The 14003-nt window shown below is 45.8% G+C and overlaps 1 protein-coding gene across 11 annotated transcripts in view; it reads left to right on the top strand.

Annotated features, from left to right (window-relative positions):
- The window catches only part of LOC128812745 (uncharacterized), a 78626-nt gene that overhangs the window by 18146 nt on the left and 46477 nt on the right, over positions 1-14003 (top strand). For 3 of the 11 annotated variants that reach the window (XR_008438817.1, XR_008438816.1, XR_008438818.1), the window contains exons 2-4: positions 11908-12036; positions 12519-12628; positions 13320-13377. The exons of 7 other annotated variants lie outside the window; for them this stretch is intronic. The gene's annotated coding sequence lies outside the window, so the exon portion shown is untranslated. Of the gene's footprint in view, positions 1-883; positions 1009-1520; positions 1653-11907; positions 12037-12518; positions 12629-13319; positions 13378-14003 lie in introns of those variants that run through there. One more of the 11 variants, XR_008438815.1, reaches the window with a different exon arrangement.

The raw sequence follows: 14003 nt of genomic DNA on the forward strand, positions 1-14003 counted from the left end.
TAATGCTGGAGTAAACATTTATGAAGTGTCTGTGCCACCTTTTGCAAAGGGATAAAGTGGTCAGTCAGTGCGCTACAATGAGCATCCAGGAAAGAGCTGAAATAATATATTTTTGTACTTTAAATGTAAAATAGTGTAAATAATAATGTAAATCAGGTTATAGGTTAAAGCCTTGCAACCTCTTTCTTTCACTTGAATGCCAGTTGTGTCAGGTGCCCACCCTCCTTCTCCAGAAGAGAAGTTTGCTCCTACTGCAGCCACTGCACTGACACAGGTGAGAGCTGGAGAACTCTCTGCTTCACAGCTTGAGATGCAATTTTTTCAGCTATAAGAACTCAACCACACAGTGTATCTCAAACAAGTACTAGAGAAGGAGGACTTTACCTGAGTTGGTTTTGCCTGCCCTCTATAAACAGAAAAATCAATGGTCTTTGTTCTTTTATTGAGGAAAAAAAAATACCTTTTTCCCACCTGGGAGGGCTAATGGGATACTCCGGTGTGCAGCACCATTGCAGCGGTGAGGGAGGTGTCCCTATTTGATCTCTGCTAATGAAAGTCTTCAACCAGCTGTTCATGCTGCTTCTGGGACATAACATTTCAGGTTCCGGCTCTCCTGATCCATCACTTTACTAAGCCTCTGTGGGGTCCTGTGCAGCACTTTTTGAGTGTAGTCCCAGGGAGTGTGTGACTTGAAAGTCATGGCCTTTTCACATGGCCAAAAGGTGAAAAGTGGTGCTGTGGAACACCTCTACAAACTTGGCTGCAAAGGTTGAGTGTTCTGATGGACACTGACAGGTGTCCGAGCCTCCCAGGTTGACTCCCGACAGAGTCAAACCAAACAACACCCGTGTGCAAAACTAAGAGGTATCTTTTTTCCCCCTAGATTTCAGACCAGCAAGATCTAATAACCTTTACTTTGGTCTCCTGCACATCTTTCTGAAAAACAAAGCATGTCAGATCCTCAGAAATGAAAGGACATGGGATAACCTAACACCTGAATTGACATGGGTATGTCTTCTGTCATTCCTCAGTATTTTGCTATCCCATGTTTTATGTGGCTCACCTTTCACATTGACAAAAGAGACAACAGATGTATCTTTTTTTATATCTAGAATACATGATTCCTTTAGAGCAGCTCTGTCATTTATCTTGCCAAATATTTAGCAGTGTTCAGTATGTGAGGCTCTTCAGGAAGATTATATGATTTCTCATTCTTGCTGCCTAGAATTTAAACAAATACTGAAAAAAAAAGTGATATATTAAAGAGGACAAACTATGCTGCTGGGAGCTAAATCACTGTTCCAGCAATTGAGGATTACTGGCCACCAGTCTGGGTTGGTGGAACTGCGTTGGACGTCATGAGAGCCTGTTGTCACTTTCCAGAGGGCTATAACCAAGGTTTATCAAAATAGCCGCCCTCAAAATCAGGATAGTTCAAAGCAGTAGCAGCCTTGCAAACAATTACACCCGCTGTTTATTTTGTATGTGTGTATATTATCTTCTTTTCTTCTCATCCTCAGAGTTCCAAGTTTTTATCAGAGGTTTTTGCAGAGTGGGACTGGAAGTTGTTCACACACTCCACCCAATAACACTGAGTGTGGAGAGAGGTGCCCATGCCCGTTTCAGTGCCACAGGGAGAGCAGGTCATGGCACACGAGGAATGTGAAACTGTTGTTTATGCTTATTCTAATAAAAGAACCAACAGAGGACAGTTCCTTTACAAAAAGAAAATGAAATACTTTTTAACAAGATCTAGTAGAATTTACGAAGCTTGTTGTAAAGGCAAATATTGTAAATACATTTTTAGGCCACACTTCCTGTGACCTGAGAGTCAGGTGGTGAGAAATAACCGTATGAAATGGTAGTTTCAAGAAATGGTGCGCACAGGTACTACTGCACTCATATTTTGGTGTCATCCACTGCTGCTCTGCCAAATTTGATTCCAACTCAAATTATTCAGGAAGACACAATGCTAAGCTGGTTCCTCAGACTGGAGAGATGGAAGATAGCTCTGGACAGACCTTCAAGAGTGAGAAATGTAATTTGATAATCTGGGGATAACACATAATTAACTGCCCATTGGAGGTGGAGGGCATGTTAGTTGTTTCTTAGCACAGGTGGGTCTCTGACCAGGGATTGACACCTGCCCTGTCTTTCCTGTGAAAGTGTAGATGTTTCCAAACTATGCCTAAAAAGTTGAGGGGAGGAGACAAGCTTTGAACTTTCCTTTTTTGGTAGTTCCTTGATAGTTCATCAGCCTTGTTTTTCCCATCATCTTTGTCTGCCCCTCCCTCCAAGCAAAGATGCCTTGTTGTTAGCAGAGATTTTTTCACGTAGCCAGGATTAGAACTGACTATTTTGCAGCCCATTCTTTATTCTCAATTCAGGACTTACAGACTGCTCTCTGCAATATTGTAATGAGATCTGGGATAATAATATCAAACTGTATCTAAACAATTGGATTAAGGGAAGCCCTTGGAATAGGACAGAGGTTGGGGTAACTTGCTGGATCCTGTGTCCGATTGCTGGCTACTTCCCTAGGGACAAAGTTTTTCCTCCTGGCAGAGCTCAGCAGCTAGCTTTCAGTTTCTTTCATGATCAGCATTTTGTACTGAATGTTTTAAAATGTTTGGAAAATGCAGCATAAGGCAGATTGAAGGTGTTACTTTTAATTGGACTAACTTAAAAAATTAATATTGAAAAGTTTTCTCCTTGTTGTGTTGCTATTGACCTGATGTTAAGAATAGCTTGTGCTGATCTGCAGGGGAAGAGTAGAGGAATATATTTTGCTTTTGGTTTTTTTGTGCTTTGAATTTTAGTGGGACAGGAGAGGTTGCTATTATGTTTAGAAAAAAAAGAGGTCTGAACATGAATAGGAAATATTTTCAAAGGTCTTTTTAGGTGTTGGGCTGCCTGTGATGATCTGTTCATGAATGCAGCTGGGAACGGCTCCAGCCAATGTGAAGGTGTTGGTAATATCTGTTTGTCAGTTTCAGAACCAGGAAGGCCTGAAAGGTGGATGGACTTTTTTTTTTTTTAACCTGGAGAGACTCCTTTGGTAATCACTGCTCAGAAAGTAATGGCATTATGGAATGGAATTGCAATTGCCTGCTTTGACCTCAAAATATTACTTTGTCATCCTTGCCTGTCTCTCTCCCTTTCTCCCTGGAAAATTAACATTAGACAAGAGTGAGGTAGATTCTTTTCTAGCTTATTCATTAGCAGCAGCAGCAGTGTTGTTAATTATGTTTAGATTGTAGAGGCTGTATTATGAGTGGCCAGAGAACACTGAATTAGTTTCAGATTTTTATAGCTGGAAGGTGGGAAAATCCTCCTCTGGGTTGCAGACTAAGCAGATTTCCTCTGGATATCACTGAGGCAATAAACAATAAGCTGCAACTTTTTTATCATAGCTTTGCTCTCCATGCACAGATTTTACTATAAGAAATAACACAGCCCACTTCTTGGAGCATCTTGTTCTCTTTATTTACATGCGTCATCTTCTCAGCTTCAGCTGGTAGAGTTTTCTTCTTCTTTTTTAATTCTTACAAGAGCACTCAGAATGTTCTTGAGGAGCCTATAATTGGTTTTTTTGGGGTCCTCCTGTATGAGTTAGGAGCCTGCCAAAGCCTGCAGCCACCCTCCCTGAGCAGCACTCAGCAACAAGCAGGATGGGAGCTGGTTACTTGACATAATAAATAACTACAACCTTTCTGTTTAGTTTTTAAATTTATTTAAATTTTCAAAATGTTTTGGTTTTAATCAATTTATAAACAATTTGTCTGTCTGTGACTCAAAATATCTGAATAATTTGTTAATAAAGCCCCACCCTGAGCACAAGTACAAGGGAGTGTGGCACTGCAAATACATTTCTCTTACAAAACCCTTCTCTCGCCCGCTGTTGCCACCCCAATGTGCTGTGGTATTTCTGAAAAACTGAACTGAAGGTATCCAATGCACTTGACAGTGTTTTCTGACTTGCTCAGTCTTCTGGAAGAGACCTCTTCAGAATCTGCACTATATTGCCTTTATGCTCTTTTGTCCCTTTAAAAGTGCATGGGGGATTTTGCTGGTCACTGGGATGTGTTCAGCATTACAAAAGTGTTTCTAATAACCAAATTTTACTCCTGGTGTCTTTATAAACTCCCTCAGGTCTTCCTCATGATTTCTTCTTCTGAAGTCGGTTTGCACGTGTTCCTATGGGCTTTTTGCATCAACACTTGATAAGTACTGTGTGTTGATAAGACATGATAGCACATTCCTGAGGAATCCCTGGAAGCACAGGGCACACATTTCACTGTGTGTAGACAGACAAACCATGTATAAGTTGATCCAAAGCAGGGCAGACCCTTCTCAGCCCTGAGTTCCTCAGAATTTAGTGGAAACTTCAATGTTGGATGAGGAATTTGAGGTGGAACATGAAACAGTGCCTTTCATCCTCAGCTGAAGTGCAGGTACTCATTTTGTCCTTGGTAATTAAAGGGTATTTCTTGTTTTTCTCACTCTTTCAAGTCTGTATCAGTAAGATCTTTGGAGTAATTGCTCAGAACAATAACATGGAAGTAGAACATCACTAATCTCCTTGGCTGGGAAAATTGTGAAAGGGGATGAAAAAAAGGGAGAATTTCCCTGTCAGAGCTGCAGTTCAGAGCTCAGTGGGGTCTGAGAACGGAAAGAGCAGCTCTGCATCAGCTTTGAAGAGGTAAATCCTTGAATTCACAGTAAGTTGCACATAACAGGAAATACCAGACTGTTAAAAATTCTGATAAATTTCAAGGAACTACGCAACTAGTGTCAGAGAAATGGGTGCAATAAATGTTTTAAAAAAAAAACCGAATACAAGTAGAGAGAAAAACAGACAGGAATTTAAATATATCATAAGCACATCACAACTAATTCATCTGATAAAGGAAGATACAAGACAGAAGAGGTGATTGATGTAGCTCAAAGATTTGATGGTACAAAGCCACCTTTACTTGAAATGATGAAAGGAAATAGGGCAAAAATCAGAATATTGAGGATTATTTACGATGTAAAGAGAGGGAGAGTAATCAAAAAGGTTGAGTAAATTCTAAAATGAAGTAAGAAATGGCTTATGGTATATGTGGGGTGGAGAGAATAAAGAAATCATTACAGAGAGTCACTCAGGAATCTAAAATGGATGAGCCCTGAACTGATTTCATAAATGGGCCTTGACAAAGGGGAAAACACAGCAGCACAAAGCTATCAGTGAGCAATGGAAACATTTCACAATGTAGGATGTTAATAGAACACTTGGAAAGGAGGACTATAAATAGAAAACCACTTCCATGTATGGGTCCTTTATGTAAAAGAAATTAATTAGTTTTTTGTTTTTTGGGGGTTTTTTGGGGGGTTTTTTGGTGGTTTTTTGTTGTTTTTTTTTTTTTTTTTTTTTTTTTACAAAATATTGAGAATTAATTTGGAAGATAATAAACTGCTGAGCGAGGGATTGCAGAATCCATGTGAGGAACACCTTTTCCTTTTTCTCCTTTCAAAAAAGAGATTCAAGTCAGTATTGCTCAGTACATGGTAAAATATTGTCCGAATTTTTCTGACTCATGATCTGTGAAGCATAATCACTAAAAAGCTCCTATGCTTGAAAGCATGTCTGTCATGAGGCACCTCCTGCTCCAAGACAGCTGCCTGGATGCTTGTTCTGGTCTTTTTAGTAAGTGTGGATGACTCTGGGTACCTAAAGAAGTAGAATAACTTTTTGTTTAAGGTGTGTTATTCCTGTAAGTTTGAATCAACCAGACTGGATTTATTCTGCTGGTGAATCTTTGTCTACTTAGCCACAGGAATGTGAATGCCCTGGGAAGCATCAGGGTACCAGAATTGCATAGAAAATATGAGGTTTGCACTTACAGGGAGAGGTATTTTTAAGCATCTAATACATAGTAGGTGCCTAAAATAAATAGAAGATTTTTATCAGTAACTTCTGATCAAGGATTATATTGTATTTGAGAAGAGTGACAGTGTTGCAGAATTCCATCAAATTTGATTTGATTTCTCAAAAAAATTTGTATTAATTTCTGCATGCAAGATGGCAAAAGTGAATTCAGAAGGAACTGACTGCTGTGAAAATATGTAAGGCTGACACTACAAGCCTAAGATTTTCCCCATACTGCTCAGTAGAGGACCCAGACCAAAAAAAAAGAGGGAAAAAGAAAAAAAGGTTGAATTAGTGCCAAGCACAGGCAGTTAGAAAAATGATGGAACAGTTGCTGGGAGATTAGTAAATGTGGATCCCTGGCAGCACCATTTCTGAAATAACTTTTCTTTGTAAAACTGTGTTCAAGGGCTAGAAGTCATGATTTATGAAGAAATATGAAAAGAATTAGATGTGTTTAACTTGGCAAAATAAATGAAGAGTGTTGTACTTGTCCACAAGCATATGAAGACCATAAACAGAAACCATGGAGAAGAATTGCCTTGGACAGGGCCTAAGGAATGCAAATTAAATGCATTGTGTTCATAATGCAAGAAGGAAAATGTATCTCAGATATCAGGTAATATCCTCCATTAGCAAGATTTATGAGAGCCATCATGATGGGAATATGAAGGAAATGATGAAAAGTCCATTGACTGAGTCAACCGAAATTGGATTAGAAGGTGTAGAACACTTCAGCCCTGAAACAGGAATTGTCACATGCCCAGCAAATATCGCAGACTCATGAGACTCTGGCATAACACAGATGTATTTCAAAGTTCTCTCTCGATGTCAGAGATGCAGGTTCTGTCCTTGTGTGTGAATGCAGGTGGGCAATCACTGAGCAAGTGTGCACTGGTCGTGCCTTGGCTTCTCTCAGCTGAAGTTCCATATGAATCTTGCGGCAAAGAGTCTTCCTAGTAACGTGCTCCTTCACCCCATGAGTGTCCCTAGAGCCAGAGGGTTCCACAGACACCTGGGAACAGAACATTTTCATCTTACTCTACTGTCTGTCTCCCAGGTACCTGCCCAGAGGGCTCCCAAATTCCAGGGCTCACTTCAGAAACTCAGGAGTGTTGATTCTGGTTGCCTGACACTGTGCCAGAGAACTCTGGCTCTTATCTGGTGATAAGCCTAAGTGTTAGACTTGGAAGGGGTCCCACTCGTTTTCACCTTCAGCTCTCAGGAGTCAGTTGATGCCAGAGCTCAGGCAGACTGCTGGTTTGGCATGCAGCACCAAGTGTGTGCCTCTGGCACTGCTCCATGTCTTATATCATGCTCAGCACTAAAGAAGTTCAGCGTTGATTGAGCCTCTCTCCACATTTGGCTTTACCACAGGTTTTGGGGTCAGCGCTGCTCTTGTGACAGCATGTTTTGTTTCGATTCTTACCTGAGATCATAGCTGCACTGTTCAGCTCCTGGAAACCTTCTGCATGGTAATGGCTGGTCAGCTTTTGCCCAGTTTTAAATCCTTACGAATTCCAAAGTTGGCGGTTGCCTTGCGTCATGTCACCAAGGCTCAGCCTTCAGTAGTTTGCCACTTTCCCATCAGGGAATCTAAGGCATCTCCACAGAATAGTTTAGAAGAATTTAGAAGGTTGGTCATCTTTGAAAGGTGCCTTGTGGATCTAGATCAGTGGGATGTACAAGACTATCTATTACGGCACAGGAAGAAATTTTTTTTTTGCAGTAATAAATTTTAAAAATTTAAAACAGTGTTTATTTCATCTTTATCCTTTGTAAATTTTGTGTATGCTTTATAAAGTATATAATACAGTAGTATGTGGAGATAACTGTAGATAAATACACATACATTGGCGTGGGCACTCAAAATTTCTTTACTAATCAGGTGCACAACCAAAAAAAGTTTGGAGCCCACTGATCTGCATGTTTAGAGAAGGATAAGAATGATGGCTGTGGCACAAAGATCTTCCACAAAAAGAATCCTAAAGACTGATGATAACCTGTGAAGAGAGAATATGACACAAAGTAATGAAAAGTAATGAAAAGTAATGAAAAAACCCTGGGCAATGCTGCTGGGACAGTCTGTGCTTCCTTGTGTTGTTGAGTAGACACTTGAACTCTTTCTCATGTACACTGGGGTGTATTTTAGCCTTATGTAAATCCACAACTGCTGTGCAGTCAAATAACAGCATCTACCCTGCCTTCTCTGCCTGGTTGCTGTGTCTCTTTGTTGGGTCCAGCCTGGTTCTCTGTATCCATCTGCTCTCATGGAGCATCCAGGCCTAGTTTGGGCAGTCAGGCAACCACAAGTCCTGGAATATCTGTCCACAGAAAAGGGCATAAATGTGTCTAGTTCCACTCATGGGCTGGTGTCCCATTTTCAGCTGCAGCTGGTAGCTGCAGCCACAGTCTGATCATTCAGAACGTTAATTTATAGTCTTTATTATAGCTTCATATATGTGGCCCAGGGCTTCAGAAGACTCATTCATAGTGCCACAGCCACGGCTCTGCCCAGGGGAGGCCTTTGCAGGACATGGAAGTGCTGACTATGGAAAAATGGTGTCAGTTTTTACATTACTAGATTTCTGATTGGCACCTGCCATCTGATCTTTCTCCGAGGCAGAAAACACAGTCGGGTCTCAGCAGTTTCTGTCACACAGTGCAGGCAGCATACCTGTTTGCCAAAGATACGTGCTGCCAAACTTTGAGCTGTCATTCCAAATTAAGATGTTAGAGCTTTCCTTGCCTATGATAAGTCATTAAATATTGCTCAATTACCCTTGCATTGAGCCGTTTTTTTAAACTCAAGCTTACTCTACTGAAAGGCATCCTGTCTTGATTTGGAGATATTAAAAGATGAAAAATCCTCCTTCCTTTGATAGGGCAGGGTTTTTAATGTCTAATCATTCTCACTATAAAACTGTGCCTGATTTCCAATTTAAGCTGGTCTGGCTTCAGCTTCCAGCAATTGGTTCTTGTTATGCCTTTCTTGGCTGGATTAAAGAGCCCTCTAGGACCTGGTATTTTCTCCCTTTGAAGGTACTTATACATCGTAATCAAACCATCTCTTGATCTTTTTAATAAACTAAACAGATCGAGCTCCTTAAGTGTCTCATTCTCAGGCAGCCATTCCAGTTCTCAAATAATTTTTATGACTCTGCACTGTCTCCCATTTTCCTGTGTCCTTTTAAAAACACAGTCACCAGGAACAAAGGCACTCAGGGTATTTATAGTCAGCTGCTTGTTCCTTTTCCCAAAATCCTTTAGATTCTCTTATTTCCATGCTATGGGTTCCCCAGTCTGTAGAAGACTTTCTTGCTCCTAGAAACTATGACTGCTGATGTCATTTGCTCCCAGTGCTCCCAGACACGTAATCTAGCACCAAAAAATGTGTGGGCCTTTGCTTTGATCAGTGTAACTGTTCTTGAGCTTTTTTTTGCCTATTTGTAGAAGCTATTTTAAATCATTAATGCTCAGGAACTAGGACCTTTGTGTATTTTACATTCTCAAAGGACAAGAACTTGAGCTATTTGGGGCTGTCCAGAATCACCATTGATTGTAACTGAGCCTGTTTGTTCTTCTAGGGGAAATCAAGTCTTCTACCACCCTCCAAAGTGATCTCAGTAACCAAAATTATGTTTCACTTCAGGTAATGGTCAAAAGAGATAACACAGGGGGATTGGCCAGGGAGGACAGAGTTCAGGAACCACTTAGACTTCTCTAATGAGCCCAGGAAGCTGCCCTGGTTTGTACAGGGAATTATGCTGTCCGTGAGGATTTTCTAAACCTGTCTAGTGCTGCTTCTCAGACTCAGCAGTTGCTTTGTTGGTTTTGTTTTTCCTGCAATGCATCTGTGTTTATTAAGGGGATAGTGGATGATCACTCCCCACCCCAATAAAAAGGAAATTTTCCAGGTATTACACCGGCGAACTTATTTCTGTTACAATCCCTTATCCCCTTTTGGTGCCCTTTCCAATTCTGTTCCTGTTATTAGTCATTGTTATCTTCTGCTGACTATGAGCAAACTGGAGGCCAGATCTGGGGTACCTTGTGTTGCCAATATTAGGCATTTTTTCTGTTGCACCAACCAGCCTCCAAGATATTTATCCTTGCAATTATCTGCCAGGTAGGCAACAGCTATTACATGGTTTTAAGATAGGGAGGAGAAGCCGAGGTATGGAAAGCTTCAGTAGGTCAGGGCTTGAACTAAGATCTTCTAAATCTGAGGTAATTGTGCCTCCTCTCTGTTCCATCTTTAAAAAATGAAGCACACATGTTAGTTCTGAGGCTCGCTTTCATCTTCACCATTCTGCCTTCAGAAATCTTCACTCCTCCTCGCCGCACTGCGGTCGCCCTCGAAGAGTTGCACAAAGGCTGTCAGTCGCTTTGGTTCACTGTCATCAAATATTGAGGAAAAATAGGAACAATTACAAGTTTAATATTAAGAGAAGCAATTTCATTTCCTTTCTGGAGTCTATGTAGTTTTTTAATGCTACCTGAAAAAGCAGAATACCTTGTGCCTGGTGAACGGGGCTCATTTACTCAACTCGGACCTCAGCCCCAGCGCGCAGGAGACAGGGACACCTGGGACTGGCCTGGGCTGTGGCTCGGTTATGCACCGTTTTATTTTTAATTCCCAGCTGGGCCCGACTGCCAAAACTGGCCGTTGTTTTTTGATTTGACTGTAGCGGGGCAAGGAGATCCACTGAAGGCCGCCGGACTGTGCAGGGCGTCCGCTGCCCGGGCCGGGCCGGGAGCGGAGCCGGCCCCGCTGTACCCCCGTGTGGGTGCCCCCGCGGCGGAGGTGCCCCCCACAGGTGCCCCCTGCACAGGAGGTGTCCCCTCGCGGCTGTCCCCGCACAACGGGGGTGCCCTCAGAGGCGTCCCTCAGGGCTGTCCCCGCCGCCCCTCAGCCGCCCCTCAGCCGCCCCGCCCGCCGCGGGCTCCCCGCGCTCCCGGGCCCGCCCTGCGGCGCGCGGCGGCGGCGGCGGGCCGCCAGCGCCCCCTGGTGCGCCGCCCGGGACCCCCGCACCGGGACCCTGCACCGGGACCCCCGCACCGGGACCCGCACCGGGACCCCCGCACCGGGACCTCCGCACCGGGACCCGCACCGGGACCTGCACCGGGACCCCCGCACCGGGACCCCCGCACCGGGACCTGCACCGGGACCCCCGCACCGGGACCTGCACCGGGACCTGCACCGGGACCCCCGCACCGGGACCCCCGCACCGGGACCTGCACCGGGACCCCCGCACCGGGACCCCGCACCGGGACCTGCACCGGGACCCCCGCACCGGGACCCCCGCACCGGGACCTGCACCGGGACCCCCCGCACCGGGACCCGCACCGGGACCCCCGCACCGGGACCCCCGCACCGGGACCCTGCACCGGGACCCCCGCACCGGGACCCGCACCGGGACCCCCGCACCGGGACCTCGCACCGGGACCCCCGCACCGGGACCCCCACACCGGGACCCCGCACAGGGACCTGCACCGGGACCCGCACCGGGACCCTGCACCGGGCCCCCCGCACCGGGATCCCCGCACCGGGACCCCCGCACCGGGACCTGCACGGGGACCCTGCACCGGGACCCCGCACCGGGACCTGCACCGGGACCTGCACCGGGACCCCCGCACCGGGACCCTGCACGGGGACCCTGCACCGGGACCCCGCACCGGGACCCTGCACCGGGCCCCCCGCACCGGGACCCCCGCACCGGGACCCGCACCGGGACCGTGCACCGGGATCCCGCACCGGGACCGGCGGGACGCGCCCGGGCGGGCGGGGTCTGACGTGTGTGTGTGTGTCCGTGTGTGTCCGTGTGTCCGAGCACCGGGCCCGGTGTGACCGCAGCGCACAGCCACAGCGCTCGAGTGGTGGCCCCGGGGCAGGGACAGGTGCCCGTGCCAGGGACCGCCACTCTGGGCTGTGGCAGTGGCGGGGCCATCGGGCAGCGGAGATGCCGCTGAGCTTCGGGCTGTGTGTCCCGCAGGAAGCACCTCGGCGGGCCCGGCGGAGCTGTGACCCGCAGAACTGGCACCGCAAACCCCTGGTCGGGATCGCCGTGGGCCGGGCAGCAGCGCCCCGGGGCTGAGCCCTACAGCAGACGGGGCTCCACAAGGTGTGAAGGGTAGTTGGTGTTGTGACCCCTTCCGTGCTCATCCCTCACCTTCCGGGGCTCCCAGCTGGCTTGTGGCCCTGGCCCCCGGCCTGGCCTGGAGGGGAAAGTGCCTTCCTGCTGCCACAGCGGGCGAGGAGGCCGCTGGCTGCTGCAGGGGGAAAAAAGGCTGAAGCTGCCAGAAAAAAAACTGTAAGGTATAAAAGCTTACAAATTGGGGAGAGCATTCTCCTTTGACAGGGTAAAAATAAAACCCGGAATGGGAAAGGAAAGGCGTGAAAGAGTTAGTGACAAAATATCATGTACAGCTGGGGAGATGATGGTTTTATTGGTATTGCAGGGAGGGGGGAGGGAGAAGCTGAGAGGCAGTGAAAACACAATTTGGCCTAAAATTGAATTTCTCTGATAAGGAATTTCAGAAGCGGCTGCCTCATTCACTGTGCGGCCAAATAATCATATGCGCTTTAATAATCTTTATTTTACAGGAGTATGTTGCCAGGGCAACAGAGTGTAAGCAGGAGCACAGCACCTTGCAGATCACAAAGGCAAAGCTGCAGAAAGACATTTCAGCGAGTTTCTCTCTCCCTTTTGCAATGTAATGACGACTTATTTTTCATGCACTGATTTAATAATCTTATTGAAAGATCCTTTCCCGGTTTCTCTTATTCTTGTCTGTCTGAGCACGGACAAAGGCAAAAATCTGGAATTGTCAAGCCCACTGGGCTCAGCAAACTAACAGATGTAATATGTTTAGCATTTTTATGTAATTACTTTTTATTGCTATTTTACCCTACTTCTATTTCTCCCCAGTTAGATGCTGCTTCCCTTCCATTCCAACCCAATCAGGGGATGGCGAGGGGCTGGGGGAGAGTTGGTAATTGACGGCATTAATCGGGAATTATTAGTGGGACGTGTTTTCAGAGGTGGGGGTTGGGTGCAGCAAGAGACCTTTTAGGAAGGGTGAATTGAATTATGGGCGATGCAATAATGAAGCCTGTGGGCTGTGAGCTGTAGAGGACACTCATCCTCGCAGAGCTCTGAGTGTTATTTATCATGGGCTCTGCTCTCTGGGTGAAAACCAGCACGTTGCCCTACTGACATCCTCTGGATGAGGGGGTCTCAACTAGCTGGGCTGAAAAACAAGCTGATTTGGGATGATTAAGAATGAAAACATCTAGACATCTTTGATGTTGGTTAGACTGGGAGCAGAAATGCTGCAACCAAACCCTCAGCAAGGCTCAGTGTGCCCAGGCTGCCTCCTGTAAACATTTTGCTTCTTTCCCAAGGGCCAGGCTGAGGAAGGAAGTGTGTGGAAAGCAATCCTTGCAGGCTGCAGAATGGGAGGTAGGGAAGGCTCTGTGAAATGAAGTACAAAAGCCCTGGGTCATCTCACTTCGGCTGAGGAATTCCGAGAAATCGGGAACAAAGGCTGACACCCGAGCTCAGCTGTGCTCTGGCACTGCGTGTGGCAGGTCTCGCTGGCACCTGGAAGCAGCAGAATATGTGGGTTTGGTGGGCTGAGAGACTCAGGAAAAGGACACGGTGATGGGGGTTTGCAGCCTCAGCTGAGAATGTCACAGTTTTGTAGTGTGGATACAGGCTCACAGATGTTACTGACACGGAACTTTGCCTTGGGATGCCAGTTCTTTAAAGAGCAGCACACAGATTTATGTGTTCTGCATTTTGAGAAAGAATTACACAAAGTGATATTTAACAATATATGTAAAATAATACATTTAATGAATATAAAAATAGTATTTAGTCAGTATTCTCCATACAGGATTACACTGTGGCAAACACTACTGGCTTTCTCTGAGTCAGCATCCCCCAGTCACTGTGAATGTGAGGTGTTCCTTGAACCAGGGTTTTACAGAGCAGTAAAAACTGCCCTGAAGCACATTGCAGAAATGTCTAGAAGCTAGATTCAGGAGTGGGAGGTGGTTGGGCAGAGAGCAGACGCAGGGACAGTT

The sequence above is a fragment of the Vidua macroura genome, chromosome 11 (assembly GCF_024509145.1).
Source record: "Vidua macroura isolate BioBank_ID:100142 chromosome 11, ASM2450914v1, whole genome shotgun sequence".
NCBI classification, from domain to species: domain Eukaryota; kingdom Metazoa; phylum Chordata; class Aves; order Passeriformes; family Viduidae; genus Vidua; species Vidua macroura.